Raw genomic sequence first — 19607 nt, 5'->3', positions numbered from 1 at the left:
TGCACACTTCTCAGCTGTGAAATGTTGGCATTGACATCTTCACCTTCATGTTTTCGTTTTGTGCAATAATGTGGCATTCTCACCTAAAGTATGGTTGTGGGTGTGTGTGTTGTGTGTGTGTGTGTGTGTGTGTGTGTGTCCATTGCACAAAACAAAAACATGAAGGTGAAGATGTCAATGCCGACATTTCACAGGGGAGAAGAAGTGTGCATTCAATTATCTATTTTTAAAAAGAATATAGTTTGAGATCCTCCATTGCCTCCATTAGAAGCACTCATACACATGTTTTTATTTTTTGTATTTTTTTTATTTTACCTTTATTTTACGAGGCGAGACAATTAAGAACAAAATTCTTATTTACAATGCCGGCATCGCCTCCATTAGAAGCACTCATACACATGTACCGTAACATATGTTCTGCCGTGAGTCAATAAAGCTGAAAAAGCCCAGGACCCCGGCCGACCCCGTCTTTGACTCCACAGCGAGCGAGCCGCACAAAAGCTGCTCTTGAGAAGACATTTTCTGAACAGCGATTCCTGCCATCCATCACACACAGGCATTTAAGGAATTGCTGGAGTGTATGCTCTCATTTAATTAAAATACAGAGCCGCTTCCTGTGTTCAGATACTTAACCTTGGCTTTTTTCTCCTCTTCTCCTCTCCTCTTTTTTCTGTGTCTTTTCAGTGGATTCAGGGAGGTAGTGTGGGGTGACACACACACACACACACACACACTTTGTGAGCTAGCCAGGGCAGTCCCCACTCCGGTTATACACTTCATTAGCATTCTTTACATCTCTCTCCAATACCTCTTTACTGCTGAAGGGCATCCACTGCTACAGCATGCACACACACACACACACAGACGCGCGCACACTCGCACACACTCTCACACTCTCACACACAGACGCACAGACACGCACGCACACACAGACGCACGCAGACACGCACACACACACACACACACACACACAGACACACACACACACACAAACACACACACACACACACACACACACACACACACAGACACACACACACACAAACACACACACACACACACACACACACACACACACACACTCACAGACACACACACACACACTCACACTCACACTCACACTCAGGTAACTGTAGTCAAAGCCAGCCTCACCATGGCGGTCAGAGTAACAGATGTCACGTTAAACAAACCTTGCAGGGTTGTAATAGTCCCCCACTCACCCTCTGGTGGGCGAGCAGGTCCCCTGGCAGAGAGAGAGGGGCTGGGGCTAGCTAGGGTCTGGGGCTCGCTAGGGGCTGGGGCTAGCTAGCTAGGGTCTAGCAAAGTTTTTACATTCCATTATGTTTTGTGAGATGGAACCTTTGTATTTTATTAATTACTAACTCAAAAATGTCAACATTTTAAAAATAACACCACACAGGCATTAATAAACACCTAATGGATCAGATTATGTAAAAAACTAAATTTTGACAAAAATGGAGATAGAACCTTATAATTCTAACGTCTCAATGTGGTATAGAGATTGCGAGTGGGTGGGGAGGGAGAGACAGACTTTCAGTCCCCCAAAAGCAGACAACCCCAGCAGGGGATGAGTTAATGCTCGCTACAGCCTCAGCCAAAAGGTAGAGCGAGTCCTACAGAAAGAGAGAGAGAGAGAGAGAGAGAGAGAGAGAGAGAGAGAGAGAGCTGTAAAGCAGAAAGTGCCCGGTGCACAACATCCTCCATGAAGCGGGAAAGACTGGGAGGCGAACCAATGCAAGAGAGAGCATGTCGGCAACACATTACTCAAACGGGTCTTTAGTGTCGCGGACAATGCACTTTCAGACACGCGCACCCCCCCCGCACCCCCAACTCCTTCCCCTCCCATCCTTTCTTATTTCCCCTTCTCCCTCTGTCTCCTCCCTGCATTGATCGGCTATAGACAGGAGACAGGGCGACGGATAGCAGCTCCATGCACACCGCCACCGATGCTAATTAATAGCCGGTTTGCCTGGGACAAGGTCGCTAGGCCCCCGATGCAACAATGCACAGAGCTGACATCTCCTCTGAGAGTGTACACAGGCACAGGTACTATTAACACACAGCCGGTCGGTTTTGTCCTTCTTCAATTATATATAGAGACTGAACATGTGGATCCTTCATCTCGTTCTATCGTGGGACAAAGCTCTTGTTTAAACAGTGAAGGACACTGCATGTGTGTCACTGTAGGAGCTGCCATCTGTCTAGCAGCTCTAGACGCTGGTAAGCATCTGGGAAATTGATTCACATGCACAATGAAACTAACACTCTGGAGGGGAGCACAAAAATAGAGAAAATGTCATCAAAGAGTGAAATAATGTGATGTCTTGTAATAATAATAATAATAACTTTATTTGTATAGCGCTTTTCCTGCAAACGTTGCATCTCAAAGTGCTCCAATCATTATATAATCTTAATTAATTATTTAGTAATTTAAAGGCGATATTAAAAAGATGGGTTTTTAGTCTTGACTTGAACATATGTGCTGAGGTTGCATCCCTAATGTAAACTGGCAGTGAGACACAATCTGGGTGCATAAAATGAGAATGCAGCCTCACCAAATCTCTTCTTTTGTACACGTGGTACACAGAGAAAACCAGCGTCAGAAGACCTGAGAGCTCTATTGGGCTGATATGCTAGCAGAAGACCTGAGAGCTCTATTGGGCTGATATGCTAGCAGAAGACTTGAGAGCTCTATTGGGCTGATATGCTAGCAGAAGACCTGAGAGCTCTATTGGGCTGATATGCTAGCAGAAGACCTGAGAGCTCTATTGGGCTGATATGCTAGCAAAAGACCCGAGAGCTCTACTGGGCTGATATGCTAGCAGAAGACCTGAGAGCTCTATTGGGCTGATATGCTAGCAGAAGACCTGAGAGCTCTATTGGGCTGATATGCTAGCAGAAGACATGAGAGCTCTATAGGGCTGATGTGCTAGCAGAAGACCTGAGAGCTCTATTGGGCTGATATGCTAGCAGAAGACCTGAGAGCTCTATTGGTCTGATATTCTAGCAGAAGGCCTTTCAAAGTAGTAGTACTTCTCTGGCTATTAGTGGTGTAGCTGTGCAGGTCATGAAGGAAGGCTATTGTAGACCAAAGTTATAGTCCAAACTATCTATCCAATATCGGACTTTATGTACAAAGCAAGAAAACACAGTAGAATTTCTATTTATTTCAAGAAATGCACTCTGGTAACCCTTCCTCCCTTTCTCAACCCTTTCTTTCTTGGTCCGCGGGTTCTCTGTGAAGCCCAGTTAGCAGGAGTGATTGAATAGGGGCCTGGTGAACCCTACCCAGGAGGCAACGGTCCTCTCATAAGACTGCAGAGCGGAGCGCGGGCTGGGGGTGATCTTTAGTAATGTTCCACCTGATTGGAAGGGGGTGATTTGTGGGTCTCTCTCTCTCTCTCTCTCTCTCTCTCTCTCTCTCTCTCTCTCTCTCTCTCTCTCTCTCTCTCTCTCTCTCTCTCTCTCTCTCTCTCTCTCTCTCTCTCTCTCTCTCTCTCTCTCTCTCTCTCTCTCTCTCTCTCTCTCTCTCTCTCTCTCTCTCTCTCTCTCTCTCTCTCTCTCTCTCTCTCTCTCTCTCTCTCTCTCTCTCTCTCTCTCTCTCTCTCCCGTAAATGGAGGCTTGAAGGTCAGTGCATATGAAACAATCCATAACAGACGTCACTTAGCCGAATGCAAGTGCAGACAATAGACATCTGTTACTGGTGTGTGTCTGTGTGTGTGTGTGTGTCTCTCTCTATCTCTCTCTCAATTCAATGGAGCAATAACGAGCAGCTCTGTTTTAACCCCTTATTTATGTGAGAATGTTAATGTTGTATGTGTAAGTCTGTTTTAAGTGATAGAGTTCATTGGGTATTCTATGCTAAAATGGTCCTTTATCTAAGTTTTTTTTTTAAATCACTCCTCTCTCTCTCTCTCTGAGTTTCGGGGGGGTGAAATCTCCCCTTAATAACTCACACCATTCTTACGTGACATTTCAATATTCACAGGGTTATGGCTGTGTCCTCTAGGCCTTGCGCTATGGTGTGAGTACCATGCAAATGCCAAACCCATTTAGGAAAGCATTGAAATGCTGTCAATGCTGTTTTTCAATAGTCATGTAGGCTATTGTATTGTCCTCTATTGATGTACAATATAGTTCAAACAAGTTGATTCGTACAGCACTTTTTTTTTACAATGACTGTCTCAAACTGACTTTACAACTAGAACGATATAAACAATAAATGCAAATATAAACGAAACCCAACCATAGACCCCCAAAAAGTGAAAAACCATAGACCCCCAGTGGAAAAACTCCCTTGTGGCAAGTAAACAGTTAAGCCATATGCTTCATGTGTTAGCCAGGTGTGTGATATGCTAGAAGTCACCTCAAAGGGGCCATTTGAGAACATTAAAGATGATTAAACAGGTAAAACCATAGCTTAAGTAGAAAGAACTGACCGTATTGGGGGCGACTAACTCAGCTTTTAGACGTGTAAAGTGGAACATTAAATAGGGTGCTCAGTGGCCTCTTGTGGCTAAGTAGGCCTTCTAGATAAATAACACTAATAGCATAGTCATTTAGCAGACACTTTTATTCAAAGTGACTTCGACCTACATCTCACACGTGCATGCAATAACGGGTCTGCTAAGCCCATACGTGATTCAAACCAACCAGCCGAGCCTAGAGAAACACACATCAGTAGATATGACCCTTCTTAGGTCATGTTCTCACATGAAAGTCTGAATGGAATGGAATGGACTTTATTTGTCATTGCTACAGTACAGGTACCAAACAACGAAATTTAGGAGGGGTGGCTCCCCTGGTGTTAGGAAAGGGAATTATTTTTTTTTATTTTTTTGAAAAAGCATAAAAGCATAAAATCACAAGAAGGTAAGGAGCTGGTTTACATCAATAAAGGCTATGTACACAATCCACTGTACTATACTGCACAGATAGTCAACTAGGGTTGTCATATTGCACAAAAGTATTTTTTCACATTATTTTAAAGTGTCACAGTTTGCAGGGCTTGGAAATGTACATGTTTGTGCCTCAGCACTAGCTGCCATACAATCCGTCCGTGAATCAGGACCCGGAGCAAGTGGATGAGTTGCAACATTGTTGCATAAATTATTTCTCTGATTTGCGTTCTCATAGCCCTTCATGTAAACGAAGTAACATACGCAATCGAAGCAACAGACGTGGTAGGTGATTGGTCAGAAAAATCGGAGCGGGAGGTGAGGGAAGGACATCCTCTGATCCTAAATATGTGGTTGGAGGGCATCTCTTAACTGTATTACCAATAGGATGAATAGTTACGCAATGTAGTGGGGAGCGGAGAACAAAAGTGTGATTAATGTGAGAGATGTCCTAGCTTCTGATGCCACACCTGGTAATGAGCCTAGCCTTGCGTAGCCTAGCGCACGCACACACTGTCAGACATAACGACATAAGTGGAGTAATCATGGCTGCCCTTTTAGCAGCACCAGGAGGAGGAGAGTGACAGATAAAGAGAGAGAACCAGAGAAGTCTACTCTTTATACTAGAGCCAACCAACACAGCACATGGTGATCTAAGTCTGAAGGTTTTTACATCATAACATCCCACCTCTGGGGGAGCTCTTGAGCTAGGTGGGTTTCCTACATAGACAGAAGAGTGTATGATAGTTTATTAGCCTTAAACTAAGAGTGTATGATCGTTTGTTAGCCTTAAACTAAGAGTGTATGATCGTTTGTTAGTCTTAAACTAAGAGTGTATGATCGTTTGTCAGCCTTAAACTAAGAGTGTATGATCTAATGAGATTTTAAAAAAAAAACGATTAACATTATATGATGAAGAACCACGCAGACAGCATTTAAGCTAGTTATGTAATGTACCTTTAAAGATAGGTAAAAAAAACATAAAGTAGAGTACACACACACACACACACACACACACACAAGCCTGAGGAACTCCAATCTGTGTGTGTGTGTGTGTGTGTGTTTCTACTCGGGCAGAACGGCCAGACCTTAGAGAACGGAGGAGCCCCACAGGAACAGAGGCGTATGACAGAGACCCCAAAATAGCACCGCACTTCCTGCTTCCTGTCCTCATTTGCATACAAAAGCTGGACATGGGCGACGGGAGCGTTCCTACTGGAGGTTAATGAGGAACTCCACAGAAGCTCTCTACAGTCTGGAAAAAACACACACACACACACACACACCCTGCAGCCCTACACACACACACACACACACACACACACACACACACACACACACACACACACATTCTCAAATACTATTTTCAAATACTATTTGTGGGCCCCACTAAAAGTAGCTCATGCCTATGGATATAGCTAATGGGGATCCTTCCAATAAATAAACAAATAAACTATTCTCACCGCAATGGGGATGTGTGTGTGTGTGTGTGTGTGTGTGTGTGTTCAGAGATCGAGGAGGAAGACACACAACAAAGAACACTTACACCCGACGCATCCTTACGATTACACCTGGATTAACATCTACTGCATCAAGTTGAGGCAGCTTCCTCTCACGTTCAACTGAAAGTATTAAAGTGAACGAACGTAGAAGCAGTTGATCATGGCAGTTTCAATTTCATCAAATGTTACAAAGCAACTTATTTAACGTCATGGTTGAATATGCATCTCTGCTAATGTGAAAAAAGAGAGAGTGACAGAGAGAGAGAGAGAGAGAGAGAGAGAGAGAGAGAGAGAGAGAGAGAGAGAGAGAGAGAGAGAGAGAGAGAGAGAGAGAGAGAGAGAGAGAGAGAGAGAAAGAGAAAGCGAGAAAGAAAGAGAGATTAAATTAAATGCGTATTTGAGTCAACGTCTGACTGGTAGACCGGGCAGCTGGCAGATGCCATCGGATGAGTGATTGGGAATCGATAACCAGCCAAAGGACTTAACCTCGGGGGTCAACACCGGCTCACTGGAGCTCCGACAATACCAATACGCCTCTCGGGTCCCCATGTGTTGCTACCGATAATTAACAACTAGAACCAGAAGTACTTTGTTACTGTACTTAAGGAGGTTTTTGTAGTATCTGTAACTGTACGTGAGCAAATTTTTTGGCAACTTTACTTACTTGTAAGTGTGTCAGTTTAGTCTGTCCAATCATGATAAAGAGAAAAAGGCTTTGATGTGGCCAGGTTTTGACTATACATTCACATTCAACGCTGGTTTTGCTGAAACAGAATGGCGTACTAATTTCAAACCACAATGGCGATATCGGCAACATAGACAGACAAACAATAGCTATTTACATGATCAAAGTGATCACATACAGCGTATAATATACAGTATATAATAATATCATAAAATATGAGCCTATTCAAGTGAAATAAAGTGAACATTTGCTCCAGACTTTGACTCAAACAATCCAGACAAAAAATCTAAACATTCATTCGAAAGAAGCTCGTTTAAGGTTTGCCAAACAACATTTGGACAAGCCAGTGAAATACTGGGAAATACAGGGAATCTCTGGTCAGATGAGACCAAAATTGAACTTTTGGGCTGTCCACATGTTTGGAGGAGAGTGGGTATCATGGGCTGTTTCTCCTCTCTCGTGGTACTGGCAGACTTCATATCATTGAAGGAACAGTGAATGGAGCCATGTACAGAGAGAATTCTTGAGATGAACCTGCTGCCATCCACCAGGATGCTGAGGATGAGACGTGGGTGGACCTTCCAGCAGGACAACGATCCAAAGCAGACAGCAAAGGAAACTCGCAATTGGTTTCAGAGAAAGAAATCTACTTGTTGGAATGGCCCAGTCAATCACCTGACTTAAACCCAATTGAACATGTGTGGAAGCATCTGAAGATCCAGATTCACAGAGGGCCCCCCGCAATCTTCCAGATTTAAAGACAATCTGTGTAGAGGAATGGGCCAAAATCACACGTCTTGAAGCGGTCATTACAAACGAAGGCTTCTCCACTAAGTATTGAATTAATTTTCAGTTAGTGTGTTCAATACTTTTTTCCTGTTTCATTCCACTTTATTACACTTTTTTTTTTTTTTTACTGTTGAGTTGAGTTAATACCAAAGTCTGGTGAAAATTTCACCTTGAATAGGCTCATTGGAAATACATTTACTGGACAAAATGTTGATGTGTTCAATACTTATTTCCCCCACTGTATAAATAGAAGCCCACACGATCTACACACAGCCTGCGAGGAACAGAGGAATGTGAGTCTGATTGATGATGAGGGCACCATATCCATACGCAGGGAGACAGAAACTTCAACATGATTACAGACATGTGGAACACTTTTGTGAGTAAACTCGGTTTGCTTGTTATAAGCCAGGAGTCTGCATCAATATTTGTTTTGAATGTGGTTTGCATGGTGGAGAGGGAGAGAGAGAGAGAGAGAGACAGAGAGAGAGACAGAGAGAGAGAGAGAGAGAGAGAGAGAGACAGAGAGAGAGAGAGACAGAGAGAGAGAGAGAGAGAGAGAGAGAGAGAGAGAGAGAGATCAGAGCTGACAGGATGCTTTTGCTTAAAGGCACATAACCACTGAAAGAAGGGATTTTGAAGAAGATTTTGTGTTCACTTTTACATTTATTTATTTTTTTACTTTAGCAAATGACTGTGTAGGCTGTGGTATAGAAGTTCTTGCACATTTGTATAATTACATTTCAATAGGTAATCATTTGCTTCAGATGTGCCTTCTGTTTTTACTTTTTATCAAGCATCGGCGTTCCGTCAACATGTTATCCAATATGTAAGCTTACATACAACTTTGTGATATTCAAATGATTCTTAATGAGTCCTAAGTAAAACACAACCTGTTCATTATTTAGTCGCGTGCTTTTGATCTAATTCAATGATTCTAACGTCAACAAATGGAGGTCTCCAGACACACTGGGTACTTTGGTTAGTAATGGAGTAAAGGACTCTGGGATTAAAATTCTCTCCCTCCCACCCTCCCTTCCCCTTCTCTTCGTGAGTTTAGAATGATAAGGTTCTATCTCCGTTTAGGGCAGTTCAGAGATATTGAGCGTCCAACGTTTTTACATTCCATTATGTTTTGTGAGATGGAACCTTTGTATTTTATGAATTACTAACTCAAAAATGTCAACATTTAAAAAAAAAATAACATCACACAGGCATTAATAAACACCTAATGGATCAGATTATGTAAAAGAACTAAATCTTGACAAAAACGGAGATAGAACCTTATAATTCTAACGTCACGTCTTCTCTTCTCTGTGGGTCCCTGAACAATATGGCCGCTGCCCACTGAAATGGAGATCAGAGACCTTCACACACATCCCACATCCCAACAAGATTAAGACACCTGAACAGATAAAGCTGCATGCGCCACAGCCGAGAGCTGGGCTCTTTGGGGGTGCGTAGGAAATTGCATTGGTGAGCTGATTAAAACTGAGTTTTTTGGGCAGTGCATGGGAGGTTGCAGGGTGTAATCTTGCTGTGGTTGAGTGCCGGACACAGTGAAATTCCATTAACGCCCCCGCCCCCCACCCCCCACCGTGGGTTCACCACAGCCCTGAATACATACAGACCCCCGGCATCCACAGACTCCCCTTGCCATCAGCTAATGACAAACCTACGGCTTCGTGGCAGATGAACCATCTGGTGGCAGCAAAAGCTTTTAAACCAGATGCAACGCTGCCAAAGAGACATGGGTGGGAGATGAGACGACGCATGTGGGTCTGAGTAGGGTGGGTGAGAGAGAGAGAGAGAGAGAAGAGAGAGAGAGAGAGAGAGAGAGAGAGAGAGAGATACTTACATACTAGTATGTAATCTATTTATTTATTCTAGTATGTACATGTATGTACATTACATTATTTTTGTTTTGGTTTTTTTATCTTCACACTTCACACATGCTTTGGCAATGTAAATGTATGTTTTCCATGCCAATAAAGCCCTTTGAAATTGAAACATGTTACATTGAGAGAGAGAGAGAGAGAGAGATAGAGACACACAGAGAGAGAGAGAGAGAGAGAGAGAGAGAGAGACACACAGAGAGAGAGAGAGAGAGAGAGAGAGAGAGATGAGTGTGAGTGTGTGTGGAGAGGGATACAGTATGTGTCTATACAAGCACATTTCTTCACGTTTCCAAAAGGTATTCATCAGAGAGGTTCCTCACACACACACGCCGTAGCCGCCGTAGATTACTTGGGGGGACATTCATCAGGGGGCGTAGGTCGCTCCTTCACGCACTGAGCACCGCTTATTTAGCGTTATGGAACCGCCTCGTGATCACTCACGGTGGCAGCTCTAAATATAACCTTTCTCCGGCGCTGCAGAGTGGGAAAGACTCGCCTCCGTCGACCTCTCAGCTTCCTCCATCACTCCCTCCACTCTCTCTCTGCTTACCTCCATCACTCCCCCACTCTCTCTGCTTCCTCCATCACTCCCTCCACTCTCTCTCTGCCTTACCACTTTCACATCTCTCTCTCTATCTACATCTACCCATGTTGCTACTGTCAACACTACTACTATACTCTCATCTCTGCATCGCTAATAGGAGTGTGTGTGTGTGTGTGTACCAATCACTGACTTCTTGTACCTACCCTCCCCTGTGTCCATCTAGCACGGATGGACAGACACCAGTGGATGGGTGGGCCCTCTCATGACGAGATAGGGAGACGTCGTTATGGTGACGTCTTTAATGCCACGTTCTTAGTTTTAGCAAAAAGGAGGTACACTATAATATATCTGCTTTAAACATTTGCAGCTTCCTGCACTCACAACTCACAACCATCCATATCAGAGTTGTAGCAGTGTATAAGGTCTTCGTTTTATAAACATTTCACTCATAATTTATAAAGAGAGAGAGAGACAGAGAGAGAGAGAGAGAGACACAGAGAGAGACACAGAGAGAGAGGGAGAGAGAGAGAGAGAGAGAGAGAGAGAGAGAAGAGAGAGAGAGAGAGAGAGAGAGAGAGATGAGTGTGAGTGTGTGTGGAGAGGGATTACAGTATATCTATAGGGGGGGTAGAGAAGGTTGTGATTATCGTCACAATCTACTGTGAGATGTGGTGTGTACGTACAGTATCAGTGCCCTGCTCTCCATTTACTGTCTGCTCCCGCTAGCGTATTGAATTCAGGTCAGGGGAAGCGGCACCTGCTGTCCCCCATGTCACAAAATATGTTGTCGTTTATCGCCACGATCTAGAATGAAAGGGTGTGTAATATGTATGCATCGGTGGATTACTTTCCCCCAGCTGTGCTTTATACCGCCCTGCTCTTCCCCACTTACTTCTCCACTGGTGTATTGAATTCAGGTGTCGAGAAGTAGCACCTGCCATCCGCGTGTCACAGAATACTTGTCCTCACCACACCAGATACGACACGTCAAACACTGCCACAACATGCCAGAACACCTGCCAAACTACACCTGTCGAGGCATTCCAGCCTAAATCTCAACTAGGGGCCTCTGATAGACTGTATGAGAACAAAATAAATAGCTGCAAAAAATTCTGTCAAAATGTAATGGCCCAGTCAATCACCTGACTTAACCCAATTGAACATTTGTGGAAGCATCTGAAGATCCAGATTCACAAGAAGGCCCCCCGCAATCTTCAATATTTAAAAGACAATCTGTGGTAGAGGAATGGGCCAAAATCACATCTGAATACTGCGGTCGATTAGTTACCTCATACAGAAAGTACCTTGAAGCTGTCATTACAAACAAATCTTCTCCACTAAGGATTGAATTAATTTCAGTTAGTGTGTTCAATACTTTGTTCCTGTTTCATTCCACTTTATTACACATAACTTTATTTACATCTGGACTATTTTTTTTTTTTTTTACAGTTTGAGTTAATACCAAAGTCTGGTGAAAATGTCACTTGAATAGGCTCATTGGAAATACATTTACTGGACAAAATGTTGATGTGTTCAATACTTGGCATTCCAGCCTAAAATCTCAACTAGGGGCCTCTGATATAAAGAAGAAAATAAATAGCTGCAAAAAATTGAAGTAAAAAAAAGAGCATTCAAACATTTTTCTTTTTTAAATACTTTTTCTTTTTTTTTCCTCGGGAACGTACCCCCACAACTCCATCGCGTCACGACACACGGAGGTGTGGGAGGCACCCGGCGCAACTGACTGTGGCGAAAAATAAATATTCTGTCAATTAGGGGGTTTGTCAGTAAGAAATGCTCAGTGTAAACGCTCTGAGCAATTTGAGATAAGGTGGCGGAGTGGTGAGGTGAATCCAGCTAATAAATGACTAAAGCTGGCGGAACGGAGGTTTCTAGCAACGGAGATAAAAAAATAAAAAAATAAACATACCTGGAAAATGTATTTCTCCCGGGACAAACCAAAATCTAATTATTGGAGGTGATGGAGGTGACAGAGAGGGGGGTGCCCGGCGTCGGGGGTGACGGGGGCAAAGAGTGTGTGTGTGTGTGTGTGTGTGTGTAGAGTAGTGGTTCATGTTAAAAGTAGGTACAGACTGCATCTCAAACATCTCAAAACACCATCATATCCATGATGACAGGTGCAAAAAACACCAACGTTGTTTTATACTCTCATCTCTGCACCGCTAATATGATTAAGAGCTACTGACTTGACTGTGGTTCATCCTTTTCAGTTCAGTCACCGAGGTCTAGAATAACAACAAGTAGCATCCGTCAACTTAGATAATGAGTCGGAAAAAAGTTTAAAAGGAGCAGAGATCAAAGGTGCCCCAGGTGTCACTGACACGGCAGAACTGAGGGAATCTTTGCTTTTGATACATTGGGGTGGAGGTAGTAACTCATCTAATGAAATCTCTCAAATTACCCCCATATAATATCACTGTGTGTGTGTGTGTGTGTGTGTGTGTGGTGTGTGTGTGTACCGATCAAAACACGTGACAAAACAAACCCCACGCAAAGCCTAACACATCAAAGAGGGGGAGAGAGATGAGAGGAACAGAGGAAATAATCTATACACAACAAACCACTCCCAGTGGAGAGAGAGAGAGAGAGAGAGAGAGAGAGGGAGAGAGAGAGAGAGAGACAGAGAGAGAGGAGAGAGAGAGAGAGAGAGAGAGAGAGAGAGAGAGAGAGAGACGCGAGTGTGTGCAGTGCATGGAGGGAGACAAGGAGAATCCACCCACTTTGATCAGGGGGAGACAGCGTATCAAATGTTTACAAAAGGGGCTCGCGTCTCTCTCTCTCTCTCTCTGTCTGTCTCTTTTCCCTGCTCTCTGCATGTCACTGCAGTATGTACTGCATTCTCTTTCCTCCTCTACACATCTTCATGACCTCTCTCTCCTTTGCTGAGGAGGGTGTGTGTGTGTGCGTCTGTTTGTTTGGTGTTTATGTGTGATTGAGTCAATATGACATCAGACTAGATCATCATTTCCCTCCGTTTTTTTCTGCATTGTGCCTGAATCCTAACGTGAGATAAGTCAAAACATGAGTCTATGCCAATGAGACATATTATGTAAGGACATTTTAGGAAAACTAAATTAGATTCAGATCACTGAAAGTTGTGGTAAAAAGGTCTAGGAGTTTGTATCTAGTAGCCTAAATTATGCGGTGTAAACATCCAGTGTATAAACGCAGAGAGAGTGTCTACGGCCTTGAAAGGCTGTGATGGAATGTTGTTCTGGGTTCATTTTGGGTTCGTTTACGCAGCATTGGATTCACCTCTACCGCGTATTCAAGCTTTCTTTTTTCACCTCATATTTGGCAACACGACGCGGATCTAAATCACTCAGCCCCAACCATCTCCCTGTCCCCAGTCACTCCATCTCCCTCCTTCCCCCCCCCCCCCCCCCCCTCTCTCTCTCTCTCTCCCCCCATCTCCACGCAGAGGAGGAGAAATGACATCTCATTTCAATTTAAACAGATGACACGGAGCCATATTTCACTTTATGCTATACACTCATCCTTGAGAGAGAGCCATTAGCGGGAGAGATAAAAAATGAGATGATGAATTTACTGGACCTGGCAACGAGTGGTTTGTCCCCTATTCTGTTCCCATCAACGCTGACTGAACACGGTGGCGTAGTGATATATTCACCTCCCCCCCCCCGAATGCCGCAGCCTAATGGTGCATTCCAATAAACCCTACATTCAATCTGCACATTACCGGAGAGCTCCATTTATTGACCGAGGGTTATTACTTTATAATAGAGTCAGTGAAGATCTGAAAGTAAAATTTGAGACGGAGAATCAATAAGCAAAAAATATGAATTACTTTGGAGAAAATTATATAGTTAACCTCTGCACTTTCCTTTAACAATAATAAATAAATAAAAACAGTTAAAACAGATCTATACATTGCCAGTGGGCCGAGTGGTGTTGTTGCATTTCTCCCGCTAGAAGCCGAGATATTACACCTCGTCTCTTAGTTATGACGCCGTAGCCGAACGATTATCAATCTACTGACAAGTGTAATCAAAGCCTGCTCTGTCATAAACGCGCTGGCGTATGGAATGTAAATATCCATTAACAACCCGAAGAAATGGTGGTCAATATCACTTCTCCATGGTAACAGGCACTCGGGTTCTCCTCAAGACAAAAGCGGGAGAGTGGAGAGGACTTAATGAGAGTGGAGGCCTTTAAAGTACATCATCTCCCTCCCTCCTTCCCTCCCTCTCTCCCTCCCTCCCTCCCTCCCTCCCTCCCTCCTCCTTCCCTCCCTCCCTTCCTCCCTTCCTCCCTCTCTCCCTCTCTCCCTCTCTTCTTCCCTTCTTCCCTCCTTCCCTTCTTCCCTCCTTCCCTCCTTCCCTCCCTCTCTCCCTCTCTCCCTCTCTCCTTCCCTCCCTCTCTCCCTCTCTTCTTCCCTTCTTCCCTCCTTCCCTTCTTCCCTCCTCCTTCCCTCCTCCCTCCTCCCTCCCTCTCTCCCTCCCTCCCTCCCTCCCTCCCTCTCTACCTCCTTCCCTCCCTCCCTTCCTCCCTTCCTCCCTCTCTCCCTCTCTTCTTCCCTTCTTCCCTCCTTCCCTTCTTCCCTCCTTCCCTCCTTCCCTCCCCTCTCTCCCTCTCTCCCTCTCTCCTTCCCTCCCTCTCTCCCTCCCTCCCCCCACCACCCCCCTCCCTCCCTATCCATGTTTCTCTCCCTGTCCAGGGGTGCATGTACGCCTCACCTCACAACGCACCAGGGACGTCCAATTTACAACAGTACAGTGCATGCCCCTCCTCCCCCGTCCTCCCCCGCCTACTACTACACTACAAACCGCCTCGCAAACAGCCCAGGCCCAGCTCAGGGACTCCCCCGTCTCCACAGGTCTAACCCACATGAGGGTCTCGTCTTCATGTCAATTAGTAACTGAGCGCATCTCTCTCTCTCTCTCTCTCTCTTCTCTCTCCCTCCCCCCCCCCAACCCCCCCACCTACGCTCACAGAGGAGTACCTGGGAAGAAGAGAGGGCAAGAGAGTGTTGGAGGAGGAGGAGGAGGAGGAGGAGGAAGAGGAGGAGGAGAACTTCAGCTCTGGAGTGCAAGTGCATGTTAGGTAGCCCCGACTGGACCAGCTGTAGTGGATTTGTCCTGTAAATCAACCTAATAAATGCTTCATAAACCGGTGCTGAGACATGTTACAACTTACAGTGTCACAGTTTACACACACACACACACACACACACACACACACACACACAGACATGTGCTGTGTGTGTGTGTGTCTTCAGCTGCAGAGGTGTAAAGTATCACTGCTGATAACTGTTAACAAGTAGCTCCCACACACACCATGACACTAGGGGCCTATTACTACATCTCTGGGGGCATACACGTACATACACACACACACATACACACACACACACACACACACACACACACACACACACACACACACACACACAGCTGATTTCCCATCCCAGCATTAAATGCAGAATTAAAGTGGAACACACAAGGAAACAACTCACTGGCTACAATGGGACTAAACCGAAAAGTCCGACGACCATGAGATCTGCCAACACAACAAACAACTACAGAGTTCCACCTCCAGCCGGCTTAGTGGGAAGAAACTCTTTAAATATCACTCTTACTGAGGATAGAAGAGAGAGAAGAGAGAAAAGTAGACATTTAACGTCTAATACAACCAGGAACATTGGAGTGTCTTGGGTATATGGGTCATGGGGTTATGGGGTCAGGGACGGCGCAGAGGGTACGGAAGCCCTAGAGGGCCAGTCTAGGAAGAGGAGGCTTAAATAGGTCTCCAGGTCAGAAAAGGTCTGGTGTCAGAAGGGATGTGAACGATCCATTCTGATCAATAAGAGAACGGCCTGGGCTGTTTGAGTCCACTGTAGAAATAAACAGTGAGTTCACACATCGTGACGTTAGAATGATAAGGTTCTATCTCCGTTTAGGGCAGTTCAGAGATATTGAGCGTGAAAGTTTTTACATTCCATTATGTTTTGTGTGATGGAACCTTTGTATTTTATGAATTACTAACTCAAAAATGTCAAAATGTAAAAAATAACACCACACAGGCATTAATAAACACCTAATGGATCAGATTATGTAAAAAACTCAATTTTGACAAAAATGGAGATAGAACCTTATAATTCTAACGTCACGAAATGGCTTGGATTTTGTGCGCAATTATAGGAGGTTTGGTCCAGACCAGAAGAAACCCCCTGTTCATATACAGCAGCATTCTGCCTGACCACACACACACACACACACACACACACACACACATTCTGTCTCGGCAAGCCACCACAACTAACCCTTTTAGAGGTGGGTGAGTATCACACACAGAGACACACGCACACACACACACTCATTAGCCTGTCTACCCGCGGTTCGCAGCATCATCCTCTAGCTCGACTGTCTCGGTAGGCAGTTTCAGGGCTAATTTTAGCCCGGGCGAGGTGAAGGGGGTGTGTGTGTGTGAGCGTATGTGTGTGTGTGTGTGTGTGTGTCTGTAAAGGGTAATTACTAGCGTTAGCGCAAGGTGAGCCACAGTTCAGGTGCTTGGCCTGGGCGCCTCGCAGAGCCAAAATGGAGTAATTACCGGGACACCAGCGTAGGTTACTGTTCTCTCTCTCCGAGCCGAAGACGCCCCGCGGAGAAGCACCAGAGGGATATCAACTTCGATTTAACTTTCACAAAACTAGCTGAGCCAGAAAATATATCAAAGGGCATGACACAAATGGAAAACAATATATTATAGAAGAACAAACAAACAAAGAAACACTTGCCAAGTTGTTCACTGTGATACGCAGGACTACGCCGTATACCCACTAGGAAAGGCCAAGGATTTCCATATACCCACTTAAACATGTGTGAGGATACGTAACAGCGTTTTGTGACAGAACTTTCACTTTCATTCATAAAATTCACCCCGTCTGTGTTACGAAGCACTTGACTTTTGGACCATTGGGACTGACTATAGCGTCATATACCATCAACGGGGGGAGATGCGACATGAAATGTGTCAAATGCAGCACTATCATGCACAGATCAGCCTTATAACATGTAATGTTAGATATATATATAACGTTAGACAGGGAGCGCAGATTTTTTTTTATGGCGTTCCGAAATGAACGATATGAGGCTGGGAGGGAAAAATCACAATATACCCACTAGAAAACACTAGACTACACCACTGGTGTGGAAGGGGTAAAAGGAGGGTAAAACATGCCCTTCTGCAGCGGGCATACCACAGTACCTCTCCAGCTTCCCTCCTCTTTCCCGAGCAAGACACTTTAACTATCACACATACTGCAGTCGTGTCTCTCTTTTCCCGTGCTTCACTTATGTGTGATAGTTAAAGTGTCTTGTCAGTACTGTTCCCTGACAGTTCAACCAATCTGCTCTCTCTTTTCTCGCTTTTTAGAGAGTTGAGGGATCTCTGTTGTGATTGTGTGATGAGGAGCCATGCAGGACCCTGGTGCTCTGGCTAGGTACCGTGAAAATAAGCTCTGGCAGAGAGAAAGGTGGGGGAAGAAAGAGAGATATATGAGGACAGGAGAGAAGGAAGACGAAAGGAATATTTTAAAACGAAGAGCAAGAAAAGGGGAAAGAAAGTAAGAGGAGTGTGTAATGCAAGTGTGCATGAGGTGAACGAGGAAGGGATGACAGCATGTGGAAGTGTGTTTAGCATGCCGTGTGTGCGACGGGGGCGCCTGAGGTGCATGCATAATGTATTCAGATTGTATTTAGGGGAACAAGAAGATGTTCTTGGCTCAGGGTGACACGCTCACATGACAATTCGGAAGGGCGGTGACCTCAATCAAAGTCGAGGGTCGGCCCGAGACCAGCGGAGAGCAGGGCTGTTAGTTTATTACTGCTGCCCAGTCAATTCACTCAGAGAGAGAGAGGGTGTGTGTGTGTGTGTGTGTGTGTGTGTGTGTGTGTGTGTGTGTGTGTGTGTGTGTGTGTGTGTGTGTGTGTGTGTGTGTGTGTGTGTGTGTGTGTGTGGGGCTGGGGGAGAAATAAAAACAACCTCAATCTAGAGAAAGAGAGAGAGAGAAAGAGAGAGAGAGAGAAAGAGAGAGAGAGAGAGAGAGAGAGAGAGAGAGAGAGAGAGAGAGAGAGAGAGAAAAGAAGAGAATGTGGTTAAAAAGAATGAAAAAAAAAACAACAACCTCAAACCCCAAGTATCTCTCACGAAGCTAACTCCCAACCCCACGGAAAATAGCCTCTATCCATCAAGACCCATATCGGACACGAGAAGCGGGGGTTAATCGAATGCAGTAAATAAAAAAGATGTTTGCGATTGAACCTGGTAATAACGCTGCGCGCTCAGCTAGCGTTCCCTCGTCTCCGAGTTCAAAGGACTCAGTCAATGTTTGGAGACGAGGGGTGAAATTGAGTTAAACTTGTGAAAAAAAAGAGTTGTTTATAGAAAATTCCAACTCGATAGAGTTGAGAAGTAGAAAGGTCTTGTCTGTTTCTCTTTCCGTCCCAAGTTTCTCCTCTTCCTCTCTGGAGGGATTTCCATCTCCCTTCATCCCCTCTCACTTAAGACGGCGCGTCTGGGTTGGCATGGAAACGGTTGTGTCATGGGCTTTACGTGACTCACTGCCGACATATTCAAATGGGCCATATGGGAGAGGGGAAAACTAACGAAGGAAACAGAATTCTTGAGCAAAGTCATCACTAACACAACGTATGGGAAAAGTACTTTGAGACATTGTGACGTTAGAATTATAAGGTTCTATCTACATTTTTGTCAAAATTTAGTTTTTTACATAATCTGATCCATTAGGTGTTTAGTAATGCCTGTGTGGTGTTATTTTAAATGTTGACATTTTTTAGTTAGTAATTAATAAAATACAAAGGGTTCCATCTCACAAAACACAATGGAATGTAAAAACGTTGACGCTCAATATCTCTGAACTGCCCTAAACGGAGATAGAACCTTATCATTCTAAACTCACGACATCTCTGTGATTGGCCTTTTTCTTGGCAAAATGTGGTTCATATATTTCATAGAACGTGACACACCTGTCACCATCGGCGTATGAAAACGGTGACACACCTCGTCAGCAAAGTCCAACAACACACCAATTAGTGATAAATAATCGAACAGCACTATTCACTAACCGCAGGGGCAGGGAAACCCCGGAGCGTCTGTGTTGGCATGGAAACGGTTGTGTCACTCTCACCTCAGAGGGCGAGTCGGGGTTGTAACACAACACAGAAACAACGACAAGTACTGGATGGAGCAACACTTGCCCCGGCGAA

The 19607-nt window shown here is 44.6% G+C and overlaps 1 protein-coding gene across 1 annotated transcript in view; it reads right to left on the bottom strand.

The window, feature by feature from the left end:
- ptprga (protein tyrosine phosphatase receptor type Ga) overlaps window positions 1-19607 on the bottom strand; it is a gene marked incomplete at both ends in the record, with an annotated part of 174891 nt that overhangs the window by 144311 nt on the left and 10973 nt on the right. The window lies entirely within an intron of this gene.

This window comes from Nansenia antarctica, assembly GCF_963989245.1.
Source record: "Nansenia antarctica genome assembly, chromosome: 15".
Classification (NCBI taxonomy): Eukaryota; Metazoa; Chordata; class Actinopteri; order Argentiniformes; family Microstomatidae; genus Nansenia; species Nansenia antarctica.
This window is presented reverse-complemented; position numbering and strand designations above follow the sequence as displayed.